Here is a 24,965-nt window from a genome sequence, read left to right on the forward strand (position 1 = left end):
TGACATGAGAGAATCCTCTCTCAAAATAGCCCTCTATTTCTTCGTTTTTCATAGCTTTTGTTGTAAGAATAATAATCATCATGTTTTTTATAATAGTAGTACACTGCACAACCCTCTATTTTTCGTTTTTTCTCTGCCAAGCGACTACTGTACTCGCTATTGCTTGTTTCTTCTCTGCACCATGATGAGAAACAAAGAGTATTATAAAAAATCCGGAGCTTTTTTTTTCTCCATACTCTCTACAATAGCAACATTATTTTTCTTAATTTCTTTCTCACTCCAACATGTAATCAGACATTTATTTTTAAAATATCCATTTATAGTTTATACTATTGATTGTCTTATAAATCTAAGCTTTTAAAAATATATTTTACCAAACAATTTTTCGCTTAAAAATAACTTTGAAGCTAAAAAAAATAACAACTACCAAACAACTTTAGCTCTTTTCTTAAAAGTTCTTATTTTTACTTTTAGCTTTCGGATAGCTTCTAAGACCTAAAAAAGCCGGGTCAAACAGTACCTTAGAAAGTAAGTTTGTTGCTTATTGTTTTTTGTCATAGTATATACTGGCTTAATATATATATATATATATATATATATTGTACTTATGGCCCCCTAAGTTTCACAAACTTGTAATTTTGGTCTCGTGACTTACAAAATAGCACTTCTGACCCTTATGTTTATCCACTTTTGCAAAAGTCTAATTTTGATCAAGTCAACACTAACATGGCGAGTCACTTATGTTGGTAGACCCACAATACATAAGAAGATATAAGTAGGGCTCTAATAGGAGAATTACTAGGTCTCTAGGTCTCTCAGACACTTGGGGTACCAATACGACAATACCATTGTTAAGATACTTTGATACCATTCACAAGCTTTTGAGATAGTTGGTTCTAGATATGGTATCAAAGCCTTAATGAACAAGTAGTCTAGAGTTTAACCCTTGGTACACCCACTTCTAATTAAAAGCATAGTTTTTTTCACAAGTTGTCTCGACCTGTGCATTATCAAGATATTTTCCATTTATTTAAGTGCCTTTTATGATAAGGTTATTACAAATTTTAACACAATAAGTAAAATGATATTTAGTATGAGAAGAAATAAGACATGTTTAGTACTGCAAAAAATTCCTATTTGTCATCACTGAAATTCTGCTATGTGATGCTGCCTTGTCCCTCTTGGGGGTAATCAGTTAAGTATGGTGCACATACATTTAACCAATTAAAAAAACGATTTTTGCAGAACCGGTAGCATCATCATTTATTTTATTTTTTTGGCAAAACCACCTAGAAGACTGCGCGACTAATGTTTAAGCAATCTCTGGCATGCATTCATGTTGGCTCTAGAGTTTCCTAACCAAGTAGATTATGCAAAATATCTTATATTTTTCTTAACAATAAAAGAAGACCATACAAGAAGATTGAAAGGAATGTACGCATATTTCTTACCACTATTTCTTAATTCAATACCATAAAACCAAAAGTTAGGACACACAAACCAAATCACGAAAGCTCACAATTTAGATTGGAAAAAAAAGAGAAGGAAACCCTAGGTATTGTTCATCATTTGAAACTTGGTCGCAATAAAATCTAATACTGACCTGGGTGCCATAGATTAGCTACTACTCGTTCGTGCAATATCTGCCTTCGTTGTTTTGAAAATGTAATACTGACGTTCCTAAAGCACAAAAAAAGTATTAGAACCTCTGTCCGCCTCAGGTTCCACAGGCACCCCACACATTTACTAGTTATCTCCCGTTTCACCCACACACAAAACTAAATGAAACTGACAATATTAGATGCTGAGTATCAAACATAGACTGAAATGTAAAGAGTCTTAGAAGAGATAACCCAATTAAAGCCGGCACATGATGTGACACAATTTTGGCTTCCTCTTAACACAAAGGAGTCCCGGACCTCTGTAACCAAAAGGATATCTTTTTAGGAGTATCATCAGTATCAATCATCATTTAAATCATTAATAACAATTGAAACCACTCAAACCAGTAAAAGAAGATAATAGAAAACCTTTTCCAACGATCAAATTATCAGACAAACAACACCCATGTCGTCCAAAATTCTTCATCTCTAGAAGGGAAAAGAGTTATTCCAGGAAACTGTACTCAAGTTTTGCATACTGAAACACACAAACCTTAACACCAGCTTGTACACAATCTAAGAATAATTATTCGAAAACAAATACATATAAAAAATATGACCAAAGATATCCGAATGATGAATACTGATAATCTCCCCCAAGCTTGCATAGAAGAATCAAGAAGCATGATTGCTGAAATATTCAGATCTAAGTTCAGATTGCTGAAATATTCAGATCTAAGTTCAGATTGCCAAATTAAGCCTAGCAAGAGTTGAAAATATATAACAGAGCCAGAAAAACATATCGCAAAGGCTCTCATCTCTAATTTCTCCACTACGGACAACATAGTTTACATGTTGCGGTGCGATTGAGAAAGGACACTAATGAAATACAACAAATCCATGTAACTCTACTACAAAATTACAAGTAAATGTAGAAAAACCAAGAATAAAGAAATAATAGTAGCATAATTCTCCGAACAAAGTCGCTGATCAGAATATCATAGTTACAAAGAGAGCCCCACAAAACTGTCCCAATTTCTCCAAAACTTATTCACTGTCCCAATATAAGAAAACAGACTAAGGCTGGAGTCTACAGAGAATAAAGGAATTGAAGAGTTTACCAAAATATATCTAATGATTTCAAAACACACTACCTTGCAGTAAGCTTCACAAAATTATAGAGTTCAACCAGAGGGTGATAATCATGCATTAAGCTTCGTAAAAAAGGAAAATGCACATCAGAACTCCAGCGAGTTGCCAACAGATTAAACGCAAAGCACCTATCTATACACGAAGAATAATTATATGAAGCATAAGCGGAATTAGAACAAGAAAATTAAAACCATGATGAACTCGGTAAAAATATCAAATCGTTACAATAAAAGCTGCAAACTCCAAGAATGAAACCAACCACAACCAACATACCAAATTATAAGCAGAAAAGAATAAGAATGTAGAACATGAAGAAATTTGATTTATCTATATTGAATATCTCCGTTCTTGTCCATTTTATCAAGTAATTCTAGACATCGAAACTTCTTAGCCCGCTGCAAAACAGAGAAACACATCTCTCGATTACCAACCGAAGAGTTATATCAAAAAGTTATACAAAAATCATGATATGAGAGTCAAGAGAAGTTTGATTGTGTGAAATTCTGAGAAAAGCATATCCAGACGTAAATCAAAATCATATTGTCTCCTGCAACACCAAAGAATATATAGCAAATCATGAAATATATGCTCTCAGAATCAATAAAGATAGAAACAAAAAGAATTTACAAGAGATCACCAAATTAAAACTCTAGGCTTCATGCTCTGAAGAAGCCGTGCGCAGAACATCATTTTCACCGTTCAATTTGTATGTCTTGCCATCAAAGAAAAGAAATAGAAATGATAAAGAATGCCTTATTGAAGATATTTGAATTGACAGGACACCATCATAAGCATATCTTCAATCCCAAAACAAATAGAGATATGCAAAAAAAATTACTAATTTTATCCCAAAACTGAATAGATAGTATTTAACCTCTGCTAGCCACAGTCCACAGTACACCACACATTCATAGATGTCTCGCATAATAGTTGCTGAGTATAAAAAAGATATAAATATGAAGAGTCTTTCTTAGTAGAGATGACCAAATTAAAGCTTACAACACCATCTGCACAACAAATTTCATTCTAATTTGCAATATCATGTTGTACTCAATAAGAAAGAATAGTATCATAATTCCTCAAACCAAGTCGCAGATCAGAAGTACAAAGAGAGGCCCACCAAGTTGATTCAAGGAAAATTGACCAAAGCTAAAACATTCACAGGCTCTCTCCCCTGTAACACCAAAGCAAGAATGTCCTTGATAATATCTGCCACAAAAACTGACAAAGGAGTCAAGTAAACTACATCCTCAAACAGAAAACATGAAGAGAGCCAATTGCAGATTCTGGTGCCCATCATCATCATAGATCACAACTAACGGTAAAAAAAAGCAAAAGAAGACTAGAGAAAATCTCTCCGAACAAAGTTAAGTTGTCATCAATGAACAAACCATCAGAGCAAACAACACATATGACGTACGTAACCAAAATTGTCCAAAAATTTTCATCTGGGAAGGGAAAAGAGTTGTTCCAGAATCTTGTACCTTATGATAGAGTACTACTCAGGTTCTGGACACTGAAATAAACAGCTTCAACACCAGCTTGCACGCAATCAAAGAACTATCATTCGGGAACAAATACATATAAGTAAGAAAAAGACCAATTATATCCCAAGAAGGAATGAGAGAAGCATGAATGCAAGTAGTACAAAGCGCAGAGGCAGTTGATAGAAGCCGAAGGAATTGTACATCTTCTGCAAAACCAAAGAGAAAAGTAACAAATCAATAAATACATGCTCTCAAAATCAATGAAATATTGAAACTAAAGGAATTTACTAGAGATCGCCAAATCAAAACTGAAGGCTCTACTCTATGAAGAACATTATTTTGACAATTGTATCAAGTATCTACAAACGAGATATCCAAACTTCAACTCACTGAAAAAAAAGATGTGTACTACATCATCATAAATATTGAAGGTCACCTAATACTTAAATTCATAATTCAGAATATTAAAATCAACATTGTCATCTTACAGTATCACAGGACACTTATTAAGAACAAGTACATTAAAGGAAAAAATGACCCGTTTAATCCAAAGGCTCAAAGCACCTCCAATGTTCACTGCATCTTTTGAATGGCCACAGTACAGTCATAGCCTCTTAAACCTGTACACAAAAGCAAAAACACATCCTTGATAATCTCCGCCACAACTTTCATAGCACATATCCACCTGTAAAACCCAAAGGAAACTCGAGAAAACGAGATCCTCAAAGCGACAAGAAGTGTGAAGAATTCATAGAGTAGAAATCACCAAATGAAAGCACAACCAACAACAGACAATTGCAGATTCTTGTGCTCCATTGGGCACAACAACAACAACAATAGACATTCATCCAACCAAATCCTATACCAAGTTCTTGCTCCAATTCCAGATTTTGTAAGGAATAACTATTTGAGAGAGAGGATTATTATTCTTATATATCACAAATGACAAGAAAATAGAAGAAACAAATTATGAAGCACAAAATAGGAATCGGTAGATCAACACAACAAAATAGTGCCAAACCAAACTGTCTGGAATTCTTCATCTTACGGGAATGCTTCATAATATTGTTCCTAAAGCACAAATTAATATGAGAGCCTCTGCCTGCCTCAGGTTCCATGGGCATGCAGAGGTTATCTCCCCTGTTTCACCCACAAAGAAAACTTAACGAAACTGACAAAAGTAGATGCTGAGTATCAAACGTAGACTGAAATGGAAAGAGTCTTAGAAGAGATAAGCAAATGATGTGTGACACAATTTTGGCTTCCTCCTAACAAAGAGGAGTCTTGGACCACTATAACCAAAAGGATATCTTTTTTGGAGTATCAACATCATCACCATCTAAATAACTAATACCAATTGAAACCACTCAAACAAGTAAAAGAAGATTAAAGAAAACTTTCCCAACGAGTCATTACCAAGTCATCAGACAAATGGCACCTACATCGTCCAAAATACTTCATCTCAGGAAAGGCAAATGAGTTATTCCAGAATACTGTACTCATGTTTTGCATACTGAAACACACAAACTTCAACACTAGCAATTATAAAATGACCAATTATATCCTGATGATGAATACTGATAATCTCCCCCAGGCTTGCAGAGAAGAACCAAGGAGCATGATTGCAAAATTGTTCAGATTGCCAAATTAAGCCAAGCAACGGTTGAAAATATATAACAGAGCCAGAAAAAACATATCACAAAGGCACTCGTCTCCAATTTCTCCACTTCGGACAACAAAATTAACATGTTGCAGTGCGATTAAGAAAGGACACTTATATATGAAATACAACAAATCCATGTAACCCTGTAGAAAAAACCAAGTTGCTGATCAGAATATCATAGTTACAAAAAGAACCCCACAAAGCCGTCGCAATTTCTCCAAAACTTATGCACTGTCACACAATATAAGAAAACAGACTAAGGCTGGAGTCCACAGATAATAGAGCAGTTGAAATTGAAAATAATTTACATTTCAAGAAATATTTACCATAATATATCTAATGATTTTAAAACACACTGACTCCAAATAGTCCTGACAAATGATGATTAAGGCGGGATTCGGCATTTTTAAACCACGAAACGCTCGGTTTCCATTTCGGTTGTAGGTGTAACCAGCCTGCTAGTAAGGCTATGACAGAAAGAAATAACCCTTCAGTAAGCTTCACAAAATAGGAAGTTCAACCACAGGTGATAACCATGCATCAAGCTTCACAAAAAAGAAAAATTAACATCAGAACTCCAACGTGTTGCCAACAGATTAAACAAAAACCACCCATCGATACACGAAGAATAATATCTGAAACATAAGCGGAATTAGAAGAACAAGTCAATTAAAACTATAACAAACTCAGTAATAATATCAAATCATTACAATAAAAGCAAGCAAACTCCAAGAATGAAACCAAGTCGGATTGTGTGAAATTCTGAGAAAAGCATATCAAGACGTAAATCAAAATCATATACTCTCTTGCAACACCAAAGAATAAATAACAAATCATGAAATATATGCTCTCAGAATCGATAAAGATTGAAACAAAAAGAATTTACTAGAGATCGCCAAATTAAAACTCTAGGCTCCATGTTCTTGTCCATTCTATCAAGCCATTCTAGACATCGAAACTTCTTAACCCGCTGCAAAACGGATAAATGCATCTTTCGATTATCAAACACAGAATTATATCAAAAAATTATACAAATTAAATATTTTTAAGAAAAAGAAGAGTCAAGAGAAGTTTTATCAAGCCATTCTAGACATCGAAACTTCTTAGCCCGCTGCAAAACAGATAAACGCATCTCTCGATTATCAACCAAAGAATTAAGAGAAGTTTGATTGTGTGAAATTCTGAGAAAAGCATATCAAGACATAAATCAAAATCATATCCTCTCTTGCAACACCAAGGAATAAATAACAAGTCATGAAATATATGCTCTCAGAATCATAAATATTGAAACCAAAAGAGCTTACTAGAGATCACCAAATTAAAACTGTAGGCTCCATGTTCTTGTCCATTTTATCAAAGGCATTCTACACATCGAAACTTCTTATCCCGCTGCAAAATGGATAAACGCATCTCTCGATTATCAAACAAAGAATTATATCAAAAACTTATACAAAGCAAAATCTTGTTGAGTAAAAGAAGAGTCGAGAGCAGTTTCAATGTGTGAAATTCTGAGAAAAGCATATCAAGATGTAAATCAAAATCATATCCTCTCCTGCAACAACGAAGAATAATTAACAAATCATGAAATATATGCTCTCAGACTCGATAAAGATTGAAACAAAAAGAATTTACTAGAGATCACCAAATTAAAACTCTAGGCTCCATGCTCTTAAGAAGTCGTGTGCTGCAGAAAAACATTTTCACTGCTCGATTTGTATGTCTTGCCATCAAAGCGACGAAATAGAAATGATAAAGAATGACCCATTAAAGAAATGTTTCTTTTGGATATAATTCTTCATTTATCTGGATCTGTTGTCCGTTCTTAACCATTTAATCAAGAATCACAAAATGTTCTACATACCCAAAGACCTCATCTCGCTGCAAAATGGATAAACACATACCTCTCAATCATCCAATGAAGAATTATATCCAAAAGTTATGCAAACAATTCTTCATAAAACAAGAGTCAAGAGAGCAAAAAAAGTATGCCAAAACAACCATTTCCTAAATAATGGCAAGAAAATAGAAATAAAAAATAATAACAAAGGAAGTGGCAAATCAACAGGACAAAAAAGTGCCAAACCAAGCTTGTCAAGAATTCCTCATCCTCGGGGATGGCAGAGAGATTTATTCTGGAATCTTAAATGCTTCATACTTATGCTCCAACACTATCCCAAAACAAATACGCACATTCAAGTAAAACAATTGTTTTATCCCAAGGCTGAGCTGATACTATGTGAACCTCTTCCTGCAGCTGGATCCCTAACCTAGCAAGCCACACATATAGGCTGAACGGATAGTATGTGAACATTCATAAGAAAAAATAAGTTTTAATGGTAAATCAATAAGAATTGACTGATAAATGAAATGAAAAGAATTCAAATTCCAAGTAGAGGTTCCAAAATAAACCTGAGGCTTGATACTACTCAAATGTTATTATTTCAAAACACACTGCGCTGCAGAAAAAAGAACCAAAATACAAAATCGGAAGCTCAAACAAGAGAAAGAAAATTAACACACCGGAGGAACTAAAATATCAAGAAAATATGCATTAAAAAGAAATATGCAAACCAAAACTTGAGGCTCCATGGTACGATGAAAGAATATCATTATTTTGACAAAACCACACTGCATAAGAACGGTAAACAACATTCAATTTGTATCTTACATTCAAAGCTCAAAAATAAAATAACAAAGAACGACTCATCAAAGAAATGTTATCCATGTATCTGTAGCCATTATCATTCTTGTTCATTATCATCAAGAATTGCAAATTGTTCTAGATATCCAAAAATCAGAAATAAGCTCATTGCAAAAATGGATCAACGAATATCTCAATATTCTTTTTATTTTTAACAACGATAGCAAATTTATTGGACGACAAATTATATCAACAAATCAAAAAGATTACACATATAATCAAACGAGAATTGGAAGAGCAATCAATTAAAACCCAAACAATTCATAGTAGGCGCTGATCATTAAAATAGAAGACTAGACAACAAGAATGGGCCAGATAAAAAAGAAACAAATAAATCACATTCAAAGTAGAGGTACCAAAATAAACCTGAGGTACTAATCAAATGTTATTGTTTCAAAACATACTGCACTGCAGAAAACAACGTCGTTTTTCAATTAACATGTATCACATCAGAACCAAATCAAACCTCACAATCAAAAGACCAGAAAAAAAAAAAGAATCAGAATACAAAACCGGAAGATCAAACAAGAGATAGAAAATTATTATCGTCCCTGCAACACCAAAGGAAATAAAATATCAAGAAAATATATATATGCTTAAAAAGAAATATGCAAACCAAACACTAGTATAAAAAATGCTTTTTAAGTCAGTTCCGAACCTGACTTAATAAAAGGTGACATAACAAGTTTTGGTCTGTTAAGTCGGATTTTGCACTGACTTAAGAAAACAAGTTCTTAAGACGGGTAATGAAATAACCGAGTTAATAAGTTCTAATTTTTTTTTAAAAAAATAAGCAGCTCTATCATTGTTAGATCTGGTTCAAACCTACAAAAGAATGGTAGCAAGAATATTGGAATCTTTAAAACATAGGGTGGGTGGGGTAGCTCAGTTGGCACTTGCTGACTGAGCAGGTGTAGGCTGTTGGTCAGGGGTTCGATCCTTGGCAGCAGCAATTGTAGTATTTTCTTTGTAAATAAGTTGGTGGTACTTATAAACCATCAACTTTCTGTAAAAAAAAAAAAAAAAAAAAAAAAAAAAAATCTTTAAAACATAAAATTACAATTACTATCTTTAATAAAGCAACAACTAATGATTCATTAAACAATTATTTATAATGACAATCGACAACTCTAGACTAATATAAAAATAATTCTAATTATTCATAAGAATAAAAATAAAAATCAATGGTCTGCAATATTATATTATGACTAATAAGGGAATAATAAATAACAATAGTATATACTTACTTAGCCGGAGCAGAGCAGGGTACCATGAAGAAGGCACTGCAAACATGCTGCACTGCGACAAGAGGTAAAAAACCCAAAAAATCATCAGAAGCATGACCCTTAACATATTTGGTGCACAATCAAGAGACTTGTTGCAAGGCCCTTATGATGGTAACCTAAATATTTAAGTGAATAGATTCAAAGGATCTAGGAAGAGAAAAGAGCAGCACATCTTCCTCATATTTGATTTTATCTATTTCTCATTCCTAGTGATATAGTCAAAATAGAAACCCAAACAATCAACCACCATTTATATGTCAATAACTTTAATTACAAAACCAACATTTACAAAGAGACACTACAAACACAATCTTAGAGCTAGTTAAGCCTATGTCCATATAACTTAAACACAATATACACAACAAAATATGTAACATTATACAAGGACCACCAGCCCCAGTTTAGTAGAAGCAGACCATTTTTTTTTTAAACATCAAATTGAATTAAAAATCACTATCCTATATGCACAAGAAATACAAAAGGATAGCATATAATAAAACCACAAACTCTAGAGGCAAGGTAGCATATAATCATGTTATAAAACCAAACAAGAATAAAATAAAATAGTATCAACATTTGAAGCTTTTACATGTTCACCATTTGCAGCTTCCAAAAGCTAATTACCTTACCCTTTGTTCGTCATGCACAACCAAGCCGCATTTTTGTGTTTCCAAACTAACAAAGAAATGAACAAGTTAACCCTTTGATTGAAAAGAAATTAGAACAAGTTAACCCTTTGATTGAAAAGAAATTAGAAGGAGAACAATAAAATTAACATGTTGCAGTGCAATTGAAAAAGGACACACTTATGAAATGCAATAAATCCATGTAACCCTGTGAACATCAGATATGTACAACAAAATTACACTATTACAAGTAGTTGTAAAAAAACCAAGAATAAAGAAATAATAGTAGCATAATTCTCCAAACCAAGTCGCTGATCAGAATATCATAGTTACAAAGAGAGAATAGAGGAATTGAGTCCCAATATAAGAAAACAGACCAAGGCTTGAGTCCAAAGAGAATAGAGGAATTGAAAAGTTTACCAAAATATATCTAATGATGTCAAAACACAATACCCTGCAGTAAGCTTCACAAAAACTTCAACCCGAGGGTGATAATCATGCATCAAGCTTCGTAAAAAGGAAAAATTCAAATCAGAACTCCAGCGTGTTGCCAACAGATTAAAAGCAAAACACCCATTTGTACTCGAAGAATAATATCTGAAAAATAAGAGGAATTGGAAGAACAAGTCTATTAAAACCAAAATGAACTTGATAATAATATTAATTAAATCAAACAATAAAACCAGCAACTCCAAGAATGAAACCAAGCACAACCAAAATACCAAATTATCAAGCAGAAAAGAATAAGAATACAGAACATGAAGAAATTTGATTTATCTATATTGAATCTTTCTTCATTGTTGTCCATTTTATCAAGTCATTCTAGACATCGAAACTTCTTAGCCCGCTGCAAAACAGATACACGCGTCTCTCGATTACCAAACAAAGAGTTATATAAAAAAATTATACAAAATCTTGATGAGTAAAAGAAGAGTCAAGAGAAGTTTGATTCTATGAAATTCATAAAAAAGCAAATCAAGACGTAAATCAAAATCATACACAGTACTCTCAAAATCAGGAAATATATGCTCTCAAAATCGATAAAGATTGAAACAAAAAGAATTTACCAGAGATCACCAAATTAAAACTCTTGGCTACATGTTCTTGTCCATTTTATCAACACATTCTAGATATCGAAACTTCTTAGCCCGCTGCAAAACGGATAAACGCTTCTCTGAATTACCAAACAAAGAAATAGAAATTATAAAGAATGACTCACTGAAGAAATTTTATTATAAAGACTGACTCATTGAAGAAATTGAAGAAATTTGATTTATCTGGATGTGTTCTCCGTTCTCAACCATTTAATTTAATCAAGAATCGTAATTTGTTCTACATATCCAAAGACTTCAACTCGCTGAAAAATAAATAAACACATCTCTCAATCATCCAATTTAGAATTATATCCAAAATTTAGGCAAACAATTCTTCATAAAACAAGAGTAAATAGAGCAAAAAAATGTACGCAAACAGCCATTTCCTAAATAATAGCAAGAAAATGGAAATAATAAATTATAACAAAAGAAGTGGCAAACCAAGCTTGTCAAGAATTCCTCATCCTTGGGGATGGCAAAGAGCATTACTCTGGAATCTTAAATGCTTCACACTCATGCCCCAACACTATCCCTAAAAAAAAGACCAATTATATGCCAATGATGAGTAATGATAATCTTGCCAAGCTTTCAGAGAAGAATTGAGAAGCATGAATGTAGAAATGTTCAAATCTAAGTTCAGATTGTCAAATAAGAAATAGTTGAAAGTATATAACACAGACCGAAAAATGTATCGCAGAGGTACTCATCTCCAATTTCTTCACTTCGGACATAAAAATTAACATTTTGCAGATTTGAGAAAGGACACTTGTGAAATAAACCAAATCAATGTAACCCTACACCAGACATGTACAGCAAAATTACGACGTGACAAATAACTGTAGAAAAAACCAAGAATAAAGAAATAATAGTAGCATAATTCTCCAAACCAATTCGGTGATCAGAATTGCAAGGAACTTGCATTCCTCTCAAGTTAAGCAATTGCCCATTCACCTAGCACATTTTGTTGCATTCATTAAAAGATAAATGAGATGTCTCTGAATAAATAAAAAAATAAAAAATGAGATGTCTCATCATATTTCAAATGTGTGGTGGAAAACTTCTTTAATTAACCTATTATCTCATCAAGGCAAACATCGGAATATAAAAGCGAAAATTGGAAAACATGATGATTTAGTGTATTAATATATCAATTTTACAATCAATCACTTTCTCTGTTTACCTTTCTACCAAATCCTTTGTAGTAGGATGTAAAATCATATTGGACAATAATGCACTGTTTGGAGTAAACAAGCAGATCATTGAGGGGCTTGCAAGGATTGCTAACTTTTTTAGTTTTATTTCTCTGTTTTGAAAATAACCTGGATATATAGATCATATGTAACCATCATTAACTTATTAAATTAAAAAAAACAATATGGAAACAACATTAAGCATGGTTGTTGAAAGTTGATATGCACTGATTTGAAACTATCAAATGTCTAGCAGTCAAAAAATTTTACTCACATAATATACCTTCTACATGTTATAAAGATCCGAAAATATTATCAAAAGAAAGAGATTTCTTTTGTAAATTACCCCCCAGTTTCTCCTTTAGCTTTCATGTTCCTATCACTTAAATTTCATCTGTCTACCAAGGTTATGAAGACATGATAAAAGAAGATTTAAGTAGACACGATGTTGAAAGATTTCAGTGTGAATCATGTGTAGGGGATGAGGTAAAATTTCTTTGATGTTGAAGAATTCATCACCTACACATGATTTCAGTGTGATGGGGTAACACCCATCTGTACACGAAGAATAATATCTGAAGCCTAAGTGGAATTAGAAGAACAATTCAATTAAAACCATACCGAACTCGATAATAATATCAAATCATTACAATAAAACCAGCAAACTCCAAGAACGAAACCAACCACAACCAAAATACCAAATTATCAACCAGAAAAGAATAAGAATACAAAACGCGAAGATCAAACAAGAGGAATATAATATAGATCACAAAATTCAATAGAGATCACAAAATCAAACTAGAGAAACATGTTCAAAATTCAATTTGCACGTCTTAAAATCAAAGCCAAAAAATAAATAAAAATAGTAAAGAACGAATCATATTAAAGAAATTTAATTTATCTATATTGAATCGTTATCCATCCTTGTCCATTTTATCAAGTCATTATGGACATCGAAACTTTTTAGCCCGCTGCATAACAGATAAATGCATCTCTCGATTACCAAACAAAGAGTTATATCAAAAAATTATACAAAACAAAATCTTGATGAGTAAAAGAAGAGAATTGTTCCAGATATCCAAAAATCAGAAATAAGCTCACTTTAAAAATGGATCAACGAATATCTCAATATTCTTTTTATTTTTAACAGCGATAACAAATTTATTGAATGACAAATTATATCATAAAGAGTACACATATAATCAAACGAGAATTGGAAGAGCTATTAATTAAAACCCAAACAATTCATAGTAGGCGCAAAACATTAAAAATGAACCAAATCAAACCTCAACATCAGGAGACCAAAGTAACAAGTAAAAAAAAGAAACAGTGAACCTCCGTCTGCCACGGGTTCCATAGTGAAGCACATATTTATAGGCTCTCTCCCCTGCAACACCCACAAAGAAAACTCAGGAACCGACAAAAGTATATGCTGAGTATCAAAAAAATATTGAAATGTAAAGATTCTTAGAAGAGTTGACCAAATTTCCATCCAATTTGCAAGATCATGTAGCCCTATTAAATAATACAATTTTGGCTTCCACCTAATACTGAGGAGTCCTATGGCCACTCTAATGAAGAGGGTATCTTATTAGGTGTCTTCGAAGAGATAACCAAATTAAAGCCTGCAGATTATGTGTGACTTTGGCTTCCTCCTAACACAGGAGTCCCGGACCACTGTAATGAAAAGGATATCTTTTTAGGAGTATCACCGTCAACATCATCCAAATCACAAATAACAAAAGAAACCAGTAAAGTAAAAGAAGATTATAGAAAACCTCTCCTAACGAGTAAACAACACCTCCGATGTAACCAAGTCGTCCAAAATTCTTCATCTTGGGAAGAGCAGGTTCCGAATTCTGAAACACACAAACTCCAACACCAGAAGAAACACAAACTTCAACACACCAACCTGTCCACAAGCTAAGAACAATTCTTCGAAAACAAATACATAAACATATCAAAAAAAGACCAATTATATCCCAATGGCAATGATGAATAATGATAATCATGCCCAATTAGGCTAAGCAACAGTTAAAAATATATAACATACTGCAGAAGCACTCATCTCCAATTTCTCCACTTCGGTCAGCGAAATTAACATGTTGCAGTACATTTGAGAAAGGACATACACCAAATCCATGTAACCCTGTTACCACCAAATCCATGTACCCCTGTTAACACCAGCATTTACAACAAAATTACGCTGTGAAAAATAGGTGTATGAAAAACCATGAAAAAAAATAATAGTTGCATAATTCTCCAAACCAAGTTGCTGATCAGAATTGCAGGGAACAAGAATTCCTCTCAAATTATGCAATTGCCCATATACCTAATGCTTTAAGGTTTTGATAGAGATGCGGCTCATTGTTGCTTTCGACGCTGTCCCGTTGTTACTCTCGTTGCTTTTGATGGAGATGTATCAGAGTCTGCTGCTCCCGACACTCCTCTGGTCTCACCAACAATAACAACAGTAAACATTCACTTAGTACATTTCGTTGCATTCATTAAAAAATAAATGAGATGTCTCATCATATGTCAAAAGTGTCGTTGAAAACTTCCTCAAGGAAAAAATCTGAAAATAAAAGCGAAAAATGGAAAACATAAAGATTTAGTGTTGTCTTGAGTATTTCAAAATGAAAAATGGAACACTATAACCCTTTTGTATAATATATCAATTTTACAATCAATCACTCTCTCTCTCTGTTTACCTATCTACCAAATCCTTTTGTATATAGTACGATATAAAATCATATTGGAAAATAATGCACTGGTTGGAGTAAACCAGCGGATCATTGAGGAGCTTGCAAGGATTGCTAACTTGATTGACTCCAATGAGGTAATTACAATACAAATTGAAAAAAGGAAGCAACATTATTCCAACCAGATAAAAAGGAAGCAACATTAAAAAAGGAAGCAACAGATAAAAAATAACTTATTTAACACTGGTTGATTCTTATTAATGTGCAATTGGTATTGTAATTACCTTGAGGTAATTACAATGAGGTAATTACAATACCAATTGCACTGGTTGGAACCATCATTAACTTATTTAACAAAAAAAGGAAGCAACATTAAGCATGGCAGTTGAAAGTTGATATGAACAATAAATTATAACAAAGGAAGTAGCAAATCAACAGGAAAGAAAAGTGCCAAACCAAGCTTGTCAAGAATTCCTCATCCTTGGGAATGGCAAAGAGATTTACTCTGGAATCTTAAATGCTTCACACTCATGCTCCAACACTATCCCAAGGCTGAGCAGAAAGTATGTGAACCTCTTCCTGCCACTGGATCCCAGAAGCCACACATTATTATAGGCTGAACAGGAAGTATGTGAACATTCAAAACAAAAAATAAGTATTAATGGTTAAATCATCAAGGAGAAAATCCAGAAGACTAGACAATAAGAATCAACAGATAAAAAATAAAATGAAAATATTTCACATTACAAGTAGAGGTTCCAACATAAACCTGAGGCTTGACACTACTCAAATATTATTGTTCCAAAACACGTTGCACTGCAGAAAACAATGTCATTTTTCAATTAACATGTATCAAACCCAGAACCAAATCAAACCTCAAAATCAAATGACCAGAAAAAAGAACCAGAATACAAAATCGGAAGATCAAACAAGAGAAAGAAAATGATAACACCAGATGAAATAAAATATCAACAAAATATGCTTTTGAATGAGATGTGCAAACAAAAACTTGAGGCTCCATTGCTATGATGAAAGAACATCATTATTTTGACAAAACCACACTGCATAAGAACAGGTACACAACATTCAATTTTTGTCTTACATTCAAAGCTCAAAAGTAAAAATAATAAAGAATTACTCATCGAAGAAATTTGATAATCGCCATTACATCCCAATGATGAATCGCCATTATCTGATAATCTCGCCCAAACTTGCAAAGAATAATCCCAGCAGAAATGTTCAAAACTAAATTTGCATTGCCAAATTAATCCCAGCAGAGAGGAAAAGTTAACAAAGTGTAAAGGCTAGGCTTAGCAGACTAAATATGAGTTAGTATTGGGTCTTGACAAATATACACAGATTCTCAAGAATGAAATAAACTTGAAAAAAAATAGTATTAAAGCAATTGTAAGAAAATATACACCATGAAAGATGCTTAATAAGTAGTATTAAACCAAACCCCCAACCAATTATAATCACCGCCATAGTTGCACATTCATTAATTTCTCTCCTGTAGATCGAGAGAGTAAACAACAAGAATCAACAGAGAAACAATGAAGTAAAATTAACATAACCTAACCAAGTTGTCCAAAATTCCTAAATCCTTGGGAAGGGAAGAGTTATTCCAGAAGTTGTGTGCAAAACCACGGAGTAAATCTGAAGTTACAGAGAGAGGTACCAAAATCGCGAATCAACATTACAAAGAGAGGACCGCCAAGTTGTCCCAACTCCTAAAGAATCATGTAAACTTTTGCACTGTCAGAAATCAGATAAAAAAGCCAAACATAGACCAAGAAGTAAATCGACTAGACAATAAGAATAGAAATGAAAATAAAAATAGTTCACAACCCAAGTACATGGTAGCAAAATAAACCTGAGGCTTGATGCTGCTTATAATGTTATTGTTTCAAAACACACTACACTGCAGAAAACAGCGTGTCATATTTCAATTCACATGTATGGCGGTCTAAGCCAGAACCAAAATCAAAAGACCAGAAAAGAATAAGAATACAAAACATGAAGATCAAACAAAAGAAAGATAGAACCAGAAGGAATCAGTGTTCACAAATTACCATGCTGATTCATAGATATCAAGAAAATATGCATTCGCAAGCGATGGAGTTATTGAAACCTGAAATATTTTAAAAGAGAGAAGCAAATCAAAACTTGAGGTCAACATTTTTTTGATTTTGACAAACCATGATGCAGAAAAACAGGTTCATAATTCAATTTGAGTGTATGTTGAAAGCCCAAAAATAAAAATAATAAAGAAAGAATGATTGAGGAAATTTGATTTACATCTATAGTAAATTTGATTATGCATCTGTAGTAGCTATTATCGTTCTTATTCATTATAATCCCAAATTGTTCGAGATATCCAGAAATCAGCTCGCTGCAATGGATAAACAAAAAGAATTTACTAGAGATCACCAAATTAAAACTTTATGCTCCATGTTCTTGTCTATTTTATCAAGGCATTCCATCGAAACTTCATAGCCCACTGCAAAACGGATAAACACATCTCTCGATTATCAAACAACGGATTATATCAAAAAATTATACAAAACAAAATCTTGTTGAGTAAAAGAAGAGTCAAGAGAAGTTTGATTGTGTGAAATTCTAAGAGCATATCCAGACGTAAATCAAAATCAAATCCTCTCCAGCAACACCTAAGAATAAATAATAAATCATGAAATTTATGCTCTCAGAATCGATAAAGATTGAAACAAAAAGAATTTACTAGAGATCACCAAATTAAAACTATTGGCTGTGTGCTCTTGTCCATTTTATGAATGCATTCTAGACATCGAAAGCTCTTGCCCGCTGCAAAATGGATAAACATATCTTTCGATTACCAAACAAAGAATTATATCAAAAAATTATACAAAACAAAATCTTGATGAGTAAAAGAAGAGTCAAGAGAAGTTTGATTTTGAGAAAAACATATCAAGACTTAAATAAAAATCATATCCTCTCCGGCAACACCTAAGAATAAATAACAAATCACGAACTATATGCTCTCAGAAATGCTAAAGATGGAAACAACAAGAATTTACTATCGATCAACATCATATCCTCACTATCAATTTAATATCATGGTGTGGTCAATATGAAACGTCACAATTTAAGCTTACTAAGCCTACTTCAATACCAGAGGAGTTTGTGGGCCAATGAAACAGGTCATGATAACAAACACCACCTAACCAAGTTGTTGAAAATCCTTACCTTGGGAAGGGAAGAGTTACACCAGAATTTTGTATGTTAACCACTGAGTTTAAACGTTACAGAAACTCGCAAAAACTTCAACACTGGAAGAATATGATAACCTCACCTTAAGCTTTCACAAAGGAATCAAGTGTGGATGCTGAAACAACTATAATGAAATGTGAAGAATTCAAATATGAGTACAGATCACCAAATTAAAGCCTAGAAAAAATATGCAACACAACCAACTGAACATTATAGTTCACGTGTAAGGTTGATTCCTCCACATAAGACACTTAAGACGGTGATTCAAAAGGTTCGGTGTTTGAAAAAGCAGAAAACTTTTGTGGTATACCAAACCCGTGTAAATCTTACTCTGTTAACACCACAAGAAAATTAATATTAGGCTGTAACAAACAGATTGTAGAAAAAGAACCAAGAAGAAAGAACAATACCATAGTTCTTCAAACCAAGTCAGAAATCAGCATAAGAAAGATAGGCCCACCAAGCTCTCCCAAAACACGAAAACAAAAACAAAATAAAAAATCTTAAATCATGCATAGTTTTCAACATTAATAAGAAAGAATAAGTCGTAATGGTAAATCACAGAGGAGCAAATCCAGAAGACTAGACAACAAGAATCGTCCAGATAAAAAAAGAAACGAAAATAATTCCCATTCAAAGGAGAGGTACCAAAATAAACTCGTGGCTTGATACTAATCAAATGTTATTGTTTCAAAACATAATGCACTACAGAAAACGTCGTTTTTCGATTAACATGTATCAAAGTCAGAACCAAATCAAACCTCAATCAAAAGACCTAAAAAAAAAAAAAAGAATCAGAATACAAAACGGGAAGATCAAACATGAGAAAGAAAAGTATTATCGTCCGTGCAACACCGGAGGAAATAAAATATCATTAAAATATATGCTTTAAAAATAAATATGCAAACCAAAACTTGAGGCTCCATGATATGATGAAAGAAGATCATTATTTTGACGAACCACACTGCAAAAAACAGGTTCACAATTCAATTTGTGTCTTACGATCAAAACTAAAAAACAAAAAGAATAATGAACGACTCATTGAAGAAATGTTATCTATGAATCTGTAGCCATTATCATTCATATCCATTATGATCAAGAATTGCAAATTGTTCCAGATATCCAGAAATCAGAAATCAACTGACTACAAAATGAATAAACGAATATCTTAATATTCTTTTTAATTTTAAAAGCAATAAGAACATTTATCAAATGACAAATTATATCAAAAAGTTCACATGATCAAACGAGAATTGGAAGAGCAATCAATTAAAACTCAAACGATTCATTCGTAGCTGCAGATCATTAAAATATGAACAGAAAGTTCCAAGATCGAAACCAACAAGAAGAACCAAATCTAACCTCAACATCAGGAGCCAAGGTTGCTTTTAGGACCGGATATGTTTTTATGTTAGTTCTGGTGCAGTATCGTGGTCTTCTAACCTCAACCGGTTCTAAAAATAGAATGTTAAACATTAAGATCAAAACACCATGACAAACAAAAAAATCATGTCAAAGGATGCATGCAGAAACTAATTACCTGTTGAAGAGTTGAACATTAATATATGAAAATGTTTGAGAGAAGATCTTTTGGACTAGGACAGGAGGAACCTTAAACCCAAAACAATATATTATGTATACGCAATTTTTATAAATAGCATAAACGGCTAGTGTAAAAAAAGTAATTACACGATACTCAAATTGTTAAAAAGCCATAATATTAGTTTCTTAAAAAGATCTCTTTCATAGTACAGAGAATAGTGTTGAGAGATTCAATAATACTCTGCCAAAAAATAATATTAGCTTCTTCAAAAAATAATACTCTGCCAAATGACCCATGGGAGAATCTTTACTAAAAGATCGGCCAGATCTTAAGACTCCCTTAGATGTCCTTGGTGCCTATATATCAGTAATACGAAATAAATAGTATTTTGAAAAAAAATATATGCTAAAAACTTTATTTGAAACACAATTTTAGAACAAGTGCCAAAACTTAGAAGACAATTACAAGAAGAGAATGTAAACCAGCCGGATACAATGAAAAACTGGAATAGCACACCTACCGAAACACACATATAGCAGTATTAGGGACCTAACAACTATATACAACATAATTCTACCTGTAATTGCTATACAAATAAATAAAAAAACCAAGCATCCTATGGGATTAGTAAACCACAAAGAAATCGGAAATCTGAAACCAGTCTACTTAGCACTTAACCAACTCCAGGATTTCAACTTTACGACCTCTAGAATCTTATGACCATCCGGAGAAAAGACATCGGAAGACCGGAGTCCTCTTAGAAATTTCTAGAAACAATAAAGTATCTCGAAAAGGCAGATATTATATATGGACAAGATATGAACTTAAAAAAATATATATGGAGAAGATATGAGAACTGAGGATTATAATAAGACATTCAACTTTATTTATCCCATTCAGATTCAGTTAAACAATTGTATTCAAAATACCTGGATACATAACGAAATAAATGATGCCAACTCTTTCTTCAAGTTGTCCCACAAGATACCATATATTTTCTCCGCGTAGGTTGTGAGCTGTTGCTTGAAAAGCAAAGCAGGATACTTAGCCTCTACTTTGCGTACAACCTCCGATGGGGTAGGAAGGTTGGCAGACGAAGGAGATGACCGAAAACCCTGCAATTCAGGTAAGGTAACAAATAAATATGAAATCTTTTAATTGTCAAAGGGAGAGTAGATTACACTGTAAGATTATTATTACCATAGTCGTTCTGCCAAATAGGGATGTTGGATTTGGTGGTTTTCTAACTGGGGTTGCGTCATTTGAACCACCGGATTTTACAATACAAAAAAAATTATATTGGATAAGGGATCCATTACGTAATTTTACAATACAAAAAAAAATATATTATAGACTTTCACTGAAAATTAGAATCATATAACAAGGATTAATTCTCCTAAAACCTCAAGTTATTAGGGGAAGGTTCAAAGTACTATACTTGTATATTTCTAAATAAAAAAAATTACCTCAATTGCAGAACCAATCATCTGGATAAAGCGATCAAATACACTTGTCCTTTCAGCTTCAAATGATTTCCAGTGGAGAAGGCATTTGTAAATGGTGAATGCAGCAATAGGCTTTCCATGATGGAATCCAATATTTTTCATAACACAATTGATAAGGGAATCAACATTTTCCTTCATTTGAAATAAGAGTTAAAAAGACGAACATAGTAGCATAAAGAACTGGAATATTAGATGTAAAATTTTAAGCACACACATGTTGACTTTTTCACAGGTGTGTCGGTCTGTGTTTCCTGCAAAGAGAACTCATTTGAGATGCCATTCAACATAACAGCTGGAATGCTATAGAAAGAGAATGTAGACAAAAGTAGATATATACAATAGCTTTCTGATCTTCTACCAAATGATGACCATTTTCCAACTTCTTCTGCAGATAAAAATCAATAGCCCAAAAGATTCACACTTAGATACAGAGAATGCATAAATACATACTTAAGAAAGCACAATTTACCTCATATACATGGGTAGAAAGGTGCTCTGACATCGTTTTCACAGAGACTGTTGCCGAAGAACTTGATTTTCAGATTCCATATCTCAGAATATATAACAGGAAGATCAAACATGAGATACTCCCTCCGGTCCTATATATAAGAAATATTTCATTTTTTAGATTCATTGTAGAATGGATGTTTTTAGACTATATTATTGTCTAGATACATGAATTCTACAATGAATCTAAAAAGACAACTTTTTCTTATATATAGAACCGGAGGGAGTAGAAAAGTATTATCAAACCAGAAGAAATAAAATATCATGAAAATATATGCTTTAAAAATAAATATGCAAACCAAAACTTGAGGCTCCATGCTATGATGAAAGAAGATCATTATTTTGACGAACCACACTGCAAAAAACAGGTTCACAATTCAATTTGTGTCTTACGATCAAAACTAAAACAAAAATAATAAAGAACGACTCAATGAAGAAATTTTATCTATGAATTTGTAGCCATTATCATTCTAATCCATTATGATTAAGAAATTTTATCTATGAATTTGTTCCAGATATCCAAAAATCAGAAATCAGCTGACTACAAAATGAATAAACGAATATCTTAATAATCTTTTTTTTTTATTTTAAAAGCAATAAGCACATTTATCAAATGACAAATTATATCAAAAAGTGCACATGAACAAACAAGAATTGGAAGAGCAGGTCATTAAAATATGAACAGAAAATTCCAGCAAAGAACCAAATCCAACCTCAACATCAGGAGCCAAGGTAATCTAACAAGAGGAAGATAGAACCAAAAGGAATTCTGTTTATCGATTACCTCACTTTTAGAACTAAAGAGAAAATAACTAATCAAGAACTATATGCTCTCAGAATCGATAAAGAAATAACAAAACAAAAATAATTTACAAGAGATAACCAAATCAAAACTCATAAAAACATTATTTTGGAAACCACGCCGCAGAGAAGTAGATTTACTATTAAATGCAATTATGAACAAAGCCCAAAACTAAAAAATAGTAAAGAACAACTCATTGAAGAAATTTGACTTATATCTTTATTATCCAAGAAATAAATGCAATGCTAATATTAGATAGATTCATAATTCTAAACAAAAATAAATACCAAACACTGCCACATTATACTATGACACCCTATTCCAGAACAAACAACACTCAAGCAAAGAAATAACCCGTAGAATCCAAAGGCTCAAAGCTTCCAAATCCCACAGTACAATCATAGCTCTCTCCCCTGTAACACCAAAGCAAAAACAGGTCCTTGTAATAAAAAAACATATCCTCAAAAAATACAAAGAAACGTGAAGAATTCATAATCAGAGTAGAGATAACCAAAATGAAAGTGCAGATTCTTGTGCCAAACTAAGTTGTAGGGAATTCCTCATCCTTGCTTCACTCGTACTTACATTCCTGATACATATACATTTATAGGCTCTAGCCCCTGTAAACTCTGACACTATCCAAAATCCCAAGCTAAGTATTTGAACCTCTGGCTGCCATGGGTTCCATAGTAAACCATACATTTATAGGCCCTCTCCCCTGTAACACACTAACACCCACAAAGAAAACTCAGTATATATTGAGTATAAAAAAAAAAGACCAATCATCATCACTAACTTACCAATGGATAACATAAACTAAATTAAATCAATTAATCAATGAAAGAGATTCAACAAATAATATAAGAGAACCTTGTTATTCTCATTAACTGCTGCTGCTTGAGCATTGGCAAGTAGTTGTGCACAAAAACTCCTAAAAGAATCATCAAAATCAATAGGGAATCAGAGAGGGAATCTCAAAATCAGAGAGAAAATCACAAAATTAGATAGAATGTGAGAGAGAGATAGGGAAAGAACCTTGTGACAAGGCGATTTGGCTTGACTTCAACACCTTTTAGAGTGACAACATTTCCAATATCAAGAAGTGCTCTTCGGTTCCTTTCTTAAGCTGCTGCACCGTTCTCTTTCACCGGTTTCCCTCCCCCAATTGCAAAATAATTAAACCCAAAATCTCAGATCCAAACAGAAAATCCAGAAAAAAAATCAAGACCCTTTTGTTGGATTTGGGACAAAACCCTTAAAACATGAAACTAAAGTTCCAATCTTGGAACGAAACATTGAACCACAGAAAAATTAATGAAACATCAAATAAAGTTCCAATCTTGGAACAAAACATTAAACCCCAGAAAAATGAATGAAACATCAAATAAAGTTCCAATCTTGGAACAAAACATTGAACCACAGAAAAATTAATGAAACATCAAAATTAGTATGATTGAAGAAAACACACACCTCTGGGTTGTTGTTGAGGAACAATTCTTGAAGCCATTGCAAAACTCTTGTTGTTGTTGTTGTTGTTGATTTTTTGTATGATTGATTCTTGGTGGTAGAATCAAAGACTGTTGTTCTCTTCTGTGATTGTAGAATGAATGAATAGGAATGAGAGAATAAGAATGAAAAACCCTATTTTTGAAGAACGGTACACAACATTCAATTTGTATCTTACATTCAAAGCTCAAAAATAAAATAACAAAGAACGACTCATCAAAGAAATGTTATCCATGTATCTGTAGCCATTATCATTCTTGTTCATTATCATCAAGAATTGCAAATTGTTCTAGATATCCAAAAATCAGAAATAAGCTCATTGCAAAAATGGATCAACGAATATCTCAATAT

At 32.9% G+C, this 24,965-nt stretch overlaps 1 long non-coding RNA gene across 1 annotated transcript; it reads right to left on the reverse strand.

Annotated features, from left to right (window-relative positions):
- Positions 1-657: 657 nt before the first annotated feature.
- On the reverse strand, positions 658-24,727 carry LOC123888922. The gene is made up of 30 exons (XR_006802374.1): positions 24,144-24,727; positions 23,979-24,039; positions 23,463-23,836; positions 22,606-22,661; positions 22,269-22,398; positions 22,137-22,184; positions 22,014-22,050; positions 21,761-21,931; positions 21,495-21,541; positions 21,224-21,409; positions 20,292-20,362; positions 20,114-20,205; positions 17,801-19,715; positions 17,575-17,633; positions 15,133-17,423; positions 14,579-14,974; positions 14,087-14,477; positions 12,791-12,929; positions 12,498-12,561; positions 12,291-12,404; positions 12,052-12,142; positions 11,763-11,873; positions 11,584-11,667; positions 9,852-11,363; positions 6,230-9,429; positions 4,779-6,046; positions 4,238-4,446; positions 3,027-3,962; positions 2,756-2,885; positions 658-2,655 (listed from the first exon to the last, which is right to left on the reverse strand). It is a non-coding gene; the product is annotated as an uncharacterized LOC123888922 (long non-coding RNA).
- Between the last annotated feature and the right edge of the window lie 238 nt (positions 24,728-24,965).

Source organism: Trifolium pratense, linkage group LG6 (assembly GCF_020283565.1).
Source record: "Trifolium pratense cultivar HEN17-A07 linkage group LG6, ARS_RC_1.1, whole genome shotgun sequence".
Lineage (NCBI taxonomy): Eukaryota > Viridiplantae > Streptophyta > Magnoliopsida > Fabales > Fabaceae > Trifolium > Trifolium pratense.